Source organism: Elephantulus edwardii, unplaced genomic scaffold, assembly GCF_000299155.1.
Source record: "Elephantulus edwardii isolate Elephantulus edwardi_28Jun2011 unplaced genomic scaffold, EleEdw1.0 scaffold00107, whole genome shotgun sequence".
NCBI classification, from domain to species: domain Eukaryota; kingdom Metazoa; phylum Chordata; class Mammalia; order Macroscelidea; family Macroscelididae; genus Elephantulus; species Elephantulus edwardii.
Window position 1 is genome coordinate 11146497 of NW_006399857.1, and position 11545 is coordinate 11158041.

Consider the following 11545-nt stretch of genomic DNA (forward strand, 5'->3'; position numbering starts at 1 on the left):
TATATAGTTCAAGAATTCTCATCTGTATATTTCACTTGGTTTCTTGAGTTTTGTTGTACAAAGACATCATGGTATTTCTAACTACACTATCATTCTGACTCCTGTTTTGCACATATTAGTAGAAAACATTTGAATTTTCTTCTCTGACAGGTTTCTCCCTTGCACAAGTCTTAACTTTTCCTGAATATCTTGTTTTATTAATTATTCAAACACGATTGCACAAATTATTCATTAAAATTCTCAAATAAATGGAGATCTCACAAGTCAGAGTTGATATGGCATATTAAACTAAGGAAAGTCATTTTGTCTATTCTTTTTCCATTTTTATGAAAAATGTAGAACAAGCTATTTCTACCTGCTGCTGTGTGTTCTCTCAATGTAGTACCTACTTATGGGAAGAGATTGCACATCTTCCTCCCACAGAGTTGCTGGTGGATTCTAATGGTACATTTGGAATTGCAACACAGTGTCTTATTACTAGGCCACTAGAGTTCTCTAGTTAATATAAATATCTGGGGTCAAAAAAAAGATAGTAATATTGATATAATACTCTTTCATTTGTAGGCCAAGATATGCAACATATTGAATGAAACAATTTTTGCTTTAATATCTGCTGAATACATCACTATATTATGAATTGCCTAATTTTAGATAAATCCATGTAAACATTCTTGATTTCATTGCCAAAGTCTAGTGAAAGGTGTTTTTATTTTTTGTGTTTATGGTTTTTTGTTTTGCTTTTAAACAAAACTCAAAACTACACTGCTTTGGCGGGTGCTTTGTGGCCTGGCCTCGGACTTTAGCCATGTCAATGCGTTATGAAACCGTCTAGCACCAGCCTGGATGCTGGGATTCCCAGTAATAAAGTGAAATATTCAAGACTCTCCACAGACAATAGCTACATTGACCTTCAGTTTAAGAAAAGGTCACCTTACAAAGCCATTGACCTTGCTAATGTGCTGTTTTTGATTGGCGCCTTTCTCATCATCATTGGCTCCCTCCTGCTGGCAGGCTACATCAGCAAAGGGTGCTTTGTTGTGTTTTGCCTATTGCAAGGAGGAGAGGGGAAAAAACCCTGCAAATCTTCTCCCTAATAGTGTACCGTCCAAAGAAAATGCTCTGGAAAGAAGGGGGCAGACCAGGATGTTCCTGTCCTGATCATTGACATCCTGGTGTTTCTGCCAGGATTCTACCACCTGCACTATTACCTACTATGTATCCAAAGGTTACCGAGGCTACTCCTATAATGACATTCCAGACTTTGATGAATAGCACTTACCAGGGGCCAAAGACCAAGTAGCACAGATGGGGCCCAGCCCAGTTTAAGACACTGGGCAGGAGCTGAAGGGCTAAAGAGTTCTGAAATGTGAAGATTGTTAGCAAGATTGGAGCCAGAATTTATGGGTCTATCCCAAAGCTGTTAACTGACCTTCCAAGTAACTAATTAGGACTTGCTTTATTATTCATCTCCTAGCTTTGGCAAACCTTCCGACAAGTTTTCCACAGGAATCTATATCATGGAAGAATAGTGATGTTAACTGGGTGAGGAGACACAGAAGGTATTGTGGAAAGAAGGCAGTGGAAAGTGTTCTCCCCAAGCTCCTGCAAATTGAAATGTTCTTTTAAACAGTCTTCAAAGTTAATTTGTTCTGTGGCAAATGGAAAAAGGTATGTATGTTTGTTTTTTAAAGGAGGAACACAAGATAATCTCTTGCGATATTATATTGGTAAAAATCAAATAATGTCACCACTTCTGTTTACTACTCTCTTTATTCACATGCTTATTGAGAACAACTGGGGATTTTTCAACCCCAAGAGCAGATTTTCAGAATGCAAACATGTATTTTGTTAACTACTACTTAGTTTTGATTTGCATAGTACTGTTCTCTATAGCTCATGATACTCTTTGTAGCCTCTGTCTGAGGACAGAGCTTTTGGCTATTTCCTGAAGGAGAATACAATCAAGGGAGCCCAAAGCGTTTTCCAGTCTCCTCATTAGGCTCTGTATTCCTGCTGTTCTGCTGAAGATCGAGCCTGAATCAGAAGAAAACCAGGCAGCTTAGTTTGATTTTGTTTTCTAGCTTATAGAGATGACACTCAAAAGCAATTAAAATGTAAAAATGCTAGTCTCCGCCTTAAAATGGGTTCACTGTAAACATTTCTGGAAACATCTTAATGGTTTTGTGGTCTCTTTCAGCCCACCACTCAGGACTCCTGTCCTATCGGAGTAATAAGCGCTGTGAGCCAGATTGGCTGCTCCAGGGTTTTGGAACTGACTATCCTTGATGCCAGCAGATGAGATTTAGAAAGTTGTTAATACATGTTTTTTGGGGGAAGATGAGTCCAGGATGTGCAAAAATTTTTATTTTTAAATTCATTTTCTTTTTATTGTGATTTGAATCAAAGTTTAGAAAGGAAATTAGTTTTCCATTCCACCCTTCATACATATTTTTGTTTCATTGTTGTTGTTATGTGCCATCGAGTCACTTGCGACTCATAGCGACCCTATGTACAATAGCCCTAAACCCTGCTGTGTCCTGTGCTAATCCCATTGCCTCTGACACACCCATCCCGAGTACCCCAGTCACTGAATCAATCCACCTCATAGAGGGTTTCCCCTCCTACGCTGTCCCTCCACCCTACCAAGCGTGATGTCCCTCTCCAAGAACCGGTCCCTCCTTACAACATGTCCAAAGTATGTCAGACGAAGCCCCAGAATCCTTGCCTTCAAGGAGTAGCCTGGTTTAACCCTCTACAGGATGAATCTGTTTGTTTTCTAGGCTGTCCATGGTACATTCAATACTCTTCTCCAGCACCACAGCTCAAAGGCATCCATTCTCCTTCTATCCTCCCTAGTCATTTTCCAACTCTCTGATGCATAACAAGTGACTGCAAAGACCATGCCTGTATCAGGCACACATTAGTCTTCAGAGAGATACCGTTGCTCTTAAGTACTTTGGAGAGGTCCCTAACAGCAGACTTTGCCATTGTGATATGATTTTTTATTTCCTAGCTGCTGGTGCCAAGAGTGTTGACCGTGGAGCCGAGCAAACTGAAGCTGTGAACAATCTTAATCTCTTCGCCATCCATCCTGACGCTGCCAATTATTCCAGTGGTGAGAATCTTTGTCTTCTTGACATTGAGCCTCAGTCCATACTGAAGGCTGCAGTCCTTGACCCTCTGCAGCAAGTGTATGAGGTCCTCCTCAGTTTCAGCAAGCAGGGTTGTGTCATCTGCATAACAAAGATTATTAATAGATCTTCCACCAATCCTGATGTCACACTTCTCCTCATAGAGCCCAGCCTCTCTGATAATCTGCTCTGCATACAGGTTGAAAAGGTATGGAGATAGGACACATCCCTGTCATACACCCTTCCCAATTTTGAACCATGCGGTGTTACCCTGCTCTGTGCTGACTACTGCTTCTTGGTCCAAGTATAGGTTTCACATTAGCGCGATTAAATGTTCTGGGGTTCCTATTCTTCTCACAGTCAGCCACAGTTCATTATGATCCACACAGTCAAACGCCTTTGCATAATCAATGAAACACAGATAGACATTCTTCTGGTATTCCCTGCTTTCAGCTAAGATCCATCTAACATCAGCTACAATATCCCTAGTATCACGACCCCTTCTAAACCCAGCCTGGACTTCTGGCAATTCTCTGCTGATGTGCTGTTCCCGTCGTTTTTGGATAATCATCAGTAGAATCTTGCTTGCGTGTGAAATCAATTATGTTGTTCTGTAGTTTCTGCACTCAGTTGGGTCACCCGTCTTTGGATTGGGAACAAATATAGATCTCTTCCAGTCAGCTGGCCAAGTGGTTGTTCTCCAGATTTCTTGGCACAACTTGGTGAGCACATCCAGGGCAGCATCTGTTAGCTGAAATATGTCAATTGATATACTATCTATTCCTGGGGCCTTATTTTTTGCTATTTCCTTCAAAGCAGCTTGAACTTCTTCCTTCATCACCATAGGCTCTTGCTCAAATGTTATTTCATTAAATTATTTTGTATCTGCCAATTCCTTTCAATACAATGACTCAGAATATATTCCTTCCTTCTTCTTTTAATACCTCCTGGATCATTTAATATTCTGCCTAAAGCATCCTTTATTGTAGCAACTCTAGGTTTGAATTTGTTCTTCAGTTCTTTGAGCTTAAGAAATGCTGAACAATTTCGGCTCTTTTGATTTTCTGATTCTAGCTCCTCTCATTAATTAAAATACTCACAATGTAACCACATCTCCCAGCTTCTTCCCTGTGAGTCTCATTTCCATTAATCCTATTCTTGATGTGTTAAACTTAAGATGTTTGTCTGACATCCAAGGGAGCTCTGATAGCCTAAAGTGTAAAGAGTTACAGTGCCAATCCAAAAGCAAGAGGCTCAAATCCACAAGCTGCTGCAAAGAAGAAATACAAGCATTCTCCTCCATGTGACATATAGCTTCTGAAAATCTGTTTGAGGGTTTTTATTGATCCTAACAGTAAGGCAGTAAGATATTTGGCATCTAAATGAGCCTTGTTGTTGTGTACCATAGAGTTGCAACCAACCCATAGCTAACCCTCTGATGGGTTTTCTGAGTTAGTTATTGCATGGGAGGAGATTGCCCATCCTTCTCCTATGGAGCAGCTGGTGGATTCGAACTGTTGCCTTTATGGAATTCCAGTACAGCTTCTTGAGACTAGGCCAGCAGAGCTTCCCAACTATGGGAGCCCTAGTAGTGTGTAATGTGTTGGGCTGGTAATTAGAAGATTTGAATCTACCAGCAGCTCCATGGGAGAAATAGGGCAGTTTTTTCCTGTAAAGATATAACAGCCTCAGAAACCTGATGAGAGTGTCACTTAGAGTTAGAATTGACAGGACAGCAATCAGTTTTGTTTGGGGATGTTTGACCTCCAAGGAGAAATAATGAGTTAGCATTTCTGATGGATGTGTCTGGACTTCAAGAAGGAGTCTGGGTTGGACATAGTAATTTAAGTAGTTCTATTTGGCTAGAACCTGAAATTCCTGGGACTGTTCATCAGAACAGAAAGTACTTGGAGAAAACTGAGCCTGAGGGACAAGGCAAGGAAGAGTGAGGCAGGCTCAGGCTGGGGCAAGTATTCTAGGGGAAATCCAGTCTTCTGAGGCCTCGAAGGTGGGAAGAAAGTATTCTGGGCATTGTTTTCAAAGCCAACCACAGATTGGGTGCTTTTGGTCAAACCAAACCATTTATTCCTTGTAATAAAGGTAGTGACAACTGCGGGTAAGAAAAACAGAAGTGCAAATGCCTCCCCTGGTCCTATATAAAAAAAATTACACTGTTTTGTTGATGCTGGTAAAATGATAGTTTTCTTGACTCAGTGCTTTAATTTAATTAACTACTCCCTGCTGTTTGAAAAACATTGTTCTAGAATTCTGTTTTGTGTAAAAGGGGAAAAAATTAATATGTTTTGTCCTTCAGAGTATGATTCACTGAAAGTTGGATTCCTTGTCCCAGAAGCTATTAAATAACTTAGCCCCTATTAACCTAAAGGTTATAAAAATCAGTTCACATTATGCTGGAATAGTGGTAAGGAGTTGCATGGTCTACACAAAGGTAGAGCTTGAATTCTTCGGCTGCTCCATGGGAGAAAGATGAGCTTTTTCCTCCCTTACAATTTTCTTTCTTTTTTTTTTTTTTTACGTGTGTACCATCAAATCGGATCTGACTGGTACAGGAAGCGATTGTTCCTCCTTCTTCAGCAGAGCATCTGGTGGATTTGAACCGTGCACCTCTGGGATTGCAGTGCAGTTTCCTGCCACTAGGCCACCAGAGCTCGCCTACAATTTTCTGTCTCTGAAAACTCACTAAAGGGTCAGGTATGGATCAGTTCTGACTCAACAGTGTACAGAAACAACAAATCTTTGTACTTATTTTCATTAACACCTATATTCAATATTAACAACTTATATTGCCACTTTGTTGTTGTTTTGTTAATTATCTTCAAGAAGATTTCAACTAATAGTAATTCATGTCATCAGAATTGACTTGTTCCATTTATGTTCAAGACCATGACCTTTGGGAAACAGTTTACCAGTTCTCTGCCCATGTCATCTCTAGATGGGGTTGAACTGCCAAGAGTTTGCCTAGCAGGTAAATACTTAACCATTTGCATTGTAAGGGGACACCTAATACACCTAAAACTCTAAAACAAACAAATGAAAAAGGACTCAATCTCTCTGATGGTGGAATTTTAGCAAAGGAAGATTACTCATCTTTCACTTGAAAATCCATTGGATTGTAATACCCAGATCCCCACAGGGATCGTTTTTTGACTAGTAGTGCAACATGCTACAGACTAAACCATCAGAGCTTCCCATACTAGTATATATGTTATGTATTAAAGGAATAATAAATTTGGAAATTTATACATCCAAAAAGGAAATAATGGTAGAGAATAATTGTGCAGTTTCCCCTAGATTATGTCTAGTGTCCTTAAAGCAAAAACCAAACAAACAAAATTCAAAAACATTATAACATAGTCAAACAATAAAACAAACTAAGTACTCAAGAGCAATGGTGTGTCTCTGGAGACTAAGGTGCATCTGGTTCAGGTCATGGTCTTTGCAATCTCTTGTGATGCATCAGACAGCTGGACAATGACCAAGGAGGAAAGAAGGAGAATTGATGCTTTTGAGCTTTGGTGTTGGAGAATAGTTCTGAAGGTGCCATGGATTGTTAAGAGAACAAACAGATTCATCCTAGAGAAGGTTAAACCGGGCAAGGATTCTGAGCCTTAGTCTGACATTCTTTGGTCATGTTGTAAGGAGAGACTGGTCCTTGGAGAACGACATCATGCTTGGGAGGGTGGAGGGCAGACGCAGGAGGGGAAGGCCCTCTGGGAGATGGATTGATTCACTAACTGGGGCAATCAGGATGAGTGTGTCAGAGGCAATGAAATTGGCACGGGGCAGAGCAGAGTTTAGAGCTGTTGTACATAGTGTCACTATGAGTCGCAAGCGACTCGACGGCACATAACAACAACAACAAGTACTCTGCACAGTGCTAGAAAGCAAAGCTTTCCAATACTATTGAGTCTGTAGTTCAAACAATGGATTAGGTAAATTATTTCTTTGAAGGTACTCTTTGGGAATTTTGACTGATTGTATTAAATAGCAATATTTTTTAAGAGCTACATAGACAGTTTCCTTTGCATAGTCAATAAAACACAAATAGACATTCTTAAGGTACTCTCTGCATTCATCCAATATTCACCTGACGTTGCTGTTGTTGCTAAGTGATGTCGAGTTGTAGGTGATCATAGTGAACCGATGAACGAAAGATCTGAACTTTCATCCTTTCTCCAGGTTCATAGGGTTTCCGGAGGCAAGCCATTTCAGAAGTAGATGTCACTCCTGCTTCCAAGATTGTTTTAATCGGGAAACACACCAAACAATGTCCATCAAGTGTAACCATTATTGCATTTGACACATCAGTGCTCAGTCTGTAAGAGTGGTCAAACATTTCAGTATTTTACAATTTCTGCATGCCCAAATGCTGGCAGACTCTCGGCCTGAGACCCCCTATTCACCTGGGAAGTCCCCTCTGCTGACACCCCCTTGAGACGAAAAGAAAGCCATAAGAGCCTTGAACGTTCCATATGTAGTGTTCTCTTTAGCACATGTAAGCGCAACATTTCCTTGAGACCTCCATATATTCTGGCCTCCCTGGCATTAAGGAGTTTTATTGTTCAGGGACTAGGATCCAAAAAGAAGCACTCTCCTCCTAGTATTAATTTCTGGGTGGAATTGAGGATCCCTTCCTCTACAAAGACTTTCTTTCTTCCCTTTTGTCTCTATTGAAACAACAATTATTACTGGCCAGACTCTAGTAGAACTCCCCTTATTAAGATTGTGATGAGAATCAGAAGTGTTGCACCTCATCCTTAATCCTCCTACAACTGGGGATCTCTGGTGCAATGGTGGTGGTGTTGTTATGTGCTATTGAGTCATTTGTGACTCATACTGACCCTATATAAACATATCTGAACCCTGGCAGCTATATACTTGGAGCCACAAACTCATTCAAATCCAGCTTGAATTAATAGCACTTTTCTGTCAATATATTGTTCTAGCTGGTTTGGTTTTTTGTTTTGTTTTGTCAGTGTTCTTCAGCAAAATATTACTTGTCTGTGATACTAGTGATATTGTTCATTAGTTTCTACAACCTGTTGAATCATCATTTTTGGAAATGAGAACATTCTTCCAGTCAGTTGGCCATCTAGTGGTCTTCCAAATTTCTTGGCACAGATTTGTGAGCATGTCTAGGGCTGCATCTGCTTGTTGAAATGTGTCAGTTGGTGTTCCATACATAGTTGGTCCATTTATTTTGACACTGTTTTCAGAGTAGCTTGAAATTCTTAAATTACTATTGGTTCTTTTTTTTTTTAATGGTGATTTTAATGAAAGTTTACAGAAACATTGTATTTTCATTCATTCATTGTTGAACAATTTTCTTTCTTGTCTCCCTTTCTCCTCTCCCAGTTCACTTTCTTTACTTTTAATATTAATTGATTGTTGCAGTATTTCATCCCTACCCATTGGTTCTTGATCACATGCTACATCCTGAAAAGGTTCCAGGTCTTCTAATTCTTTTTTGCCACAGTGACATCTTCTTTTGATGTTTCCTGAATCATTTAGGATTTTTTCCCCATAAACATCTTTCAGTATTGCACTTTGAGACCCAAATTTGTGTTTTTTGTTCTTTTTGCTTGAGAAATGCTGAGTGAATTTCTCCTTTTTATTTTCTGACTGCTGTTCTTAGAACTTTTCCTTATAATACATTTTATTGTCTTCTTTGTTGTCCTTTGAAATCTTCTGCTAATTTTATTCACTTTGCCACTTCTTCTTGATGTTCTAGTGCAATTTTCAGAGTCTCTTTTGAGACATGTTTTCATCCTTTCTTTCTCTAATGCACATTTTGTTTTCTTCATGATGTCATCCCACAATAAATATATTTTTTCTTTGATCATTACTGTTTGATGCTTCAAGCTTATTTTTGAGATGGTTCTAAAATCCAGATTGGATATACTTTAGTAAGTAGTTTGGTTCTTGTGTACTTGTTTTAACTTCCTGCAGCTTTAATTTGACTTGCACATGAATGATTGATAGTCTATTCCATAGTTAGTAACTGGCATCGTTTTGACTGCTGATATTGAGCTTCTCCAATGATTTCTTTCTACAGATGTAGTAAATTTGATTCTTGTGGAGTTCATCAGGTGAAGACCAAGTGTGGTTTGTTTTGCTTGCTTCTTTTTTTTTTAAAGAAGTATTTGGCGTCTGGGGTGAGGAGAGGTAGGTAATTGTGCAACAATCAATTATTTTATTTTTTTTAAAGTAAACTGGAGGAGGGGGAAGGGAAGGAGAGGGAGTGAAATATGCAAAAATGAATGAATAAAAATTTAACTCCTCTTTAAACATTCATTAAATCACAATTAAAATAAAATTTTATTTTTTAAAAAAAGGTATTTGCTTGTTCTGGCTTCAGATTTTTTTATCTTTGTAATTTAGTCCATTCAAATTAGGTTTTAATTATGCATAAAATTAAAGGATATTTGCATTGTAAAAAAGGTATTTGCAATGAATAAATCATTGTACAAAATTCAGTCATTTACTTAATAACTTTATTTCTTGCTTCAAGACATGCTGTACATCTGAAAGTGGAACAAAAGGATGACAGAAGGAAAAGAGATGTCTTTGAGTAGTGATTTTGGAGAAGAGTAATGAATATCCCATGGACGGCTAAAACAACAAATAATTGTGCCTTAGAATAAATATAACCTTACAGTGCTCCTTAGAGACAAAGATAGTAAAACTCCATCTCAAAAATTTGAAGCATAATGTTAGGAGGGGTAAGTCCTTGGACAAAAGACTTAGAAAAAGACTTACCATGTTTAGAAAGGTAAAGGTTATAAGAGATTCATTGCAAAGTGGACTGAGTGAGAGGGAGGAAAGAAATTATGCAACAGTGAATGAAGATTTTTTTTTAAAAAATGAACTGGGGAGGAGAAAGGAAAAGGGAGGAAGGAATATGTACAACAACAAATGAATGAAAATCCTACTTTTCTGTAACCTTTTATTAAAATCAACATTTTAAAAAGAAGAAAGACCCTCCACAAAATGAATTGACACAGTGACTCTATCAATAGGCTCAAATACATCAGACATGATGAGGACAGTTCAAGGTAGAGCAAGATTTGTATGCAGTGTTACTATGGATAGTAATTGACTTCACAACATCTGTAAACAACAAATACACATTAAATAGTTATATGTTTATGAAAAAGTTAGAGACTCTTTGTTCTACTTCAAAAAATAAAAGACCAGTACGAATGATAACTATTATTCTTTTTCAGATGCCAGTGTACCAACCCTGATCATTTTGGTCCTGCTCCAGCTTCATAGTCAATATTGCATAAGTCAAATTACTATTCAAATTTATACACTAAGCACTCAAGACAATTATGAAGAAACTAAGTATTTTTATCAACTCTTCAGTACAAAATTGAACATGTACTCAACAAGCATTAATAGTATTTAATACTTGGGCTTTCTGAATATATTTTATAAATTTTAAAAACATTGTTTACCTTGAATTGATTATTTTTCTAAATGATTCATTGGAAATGGGCTACTGTACTGGTAGAATAACTATATTCTATTTAGTCATGGTCTAAACACATATTAAAAATTAATTGAAATTCTTTTCAATTATATAGATGGGTTTGAATAATATTGTATCCAAATCAATATATACATAGTATAGAGTGCAAAAGAAATGTTACCAGAGTATTTGCAAGCAGAACAAGCAGATAATGTAACCATCATGTGTTCTTTAAAATCTTGCAATTAGTAAATAGACCTTAGAGAACAAATATAAAGATAAATAAAAAAATAAATTGCCACCTATTCAAGATGCACTAGAAAAATACCAATTGTCTGTAGACAATTAGGGAACAAGCTCCTTTGAATTTAAGTGCCACATTAAAAAGAAAACCAGTGTGAATAAAATATGCCTTAAACCTAAATTTAAAATCCATTATCTACCAGAACAATAGAACTGATAATTTTTAAAATTTGCATTTAGGTTAAGCATTTTGTTCTCTTTTAAGCAGGTGCCTTATTATTTTATCTACATCAAATATAGTTAATAATAGTACATAACATATGGATAACTAATTATGCCAAATGGCAGTGGAAATGTTAAGCCTGATGGAATATGGTGTGATTGTTAAACAGATTTAAACTTGCTTTAGCATTTTGCTAACTTGTGAATAGAGTAAAAAAGCAGCACACTTAATAAACTTTTAACAGCAACAAAAATAGATTGTTGTAATCATTCTTAACTTACCATAGAGATTAAAATTTTATAATTTGACAATTCAAGACTGTAAGAATACATTAAAAATCAATGGAAATGTCAAGAACTCATGACAATGCAATTAATGGTATCATACTCAATTTTCCTCAGATTCAAATAGAAAATTCTAACATGAATATCCTACTTTCACTTTTGCATTTTT

The 11545-nt window shown here is 37.4% G+C and overlaps 1 pseudogene; it reads left to right on the top strand.

Annotated features, from left to right (window-relative positions):
* Positions 1 to 818: 818 nt before the first annotated feature.
* On the top strand, positions 819 to 1272 carry LOC102854159 (annotated as a pseudogene).
* Positions 1273 to 11545: the final 10273 nt, after the last annotated feature.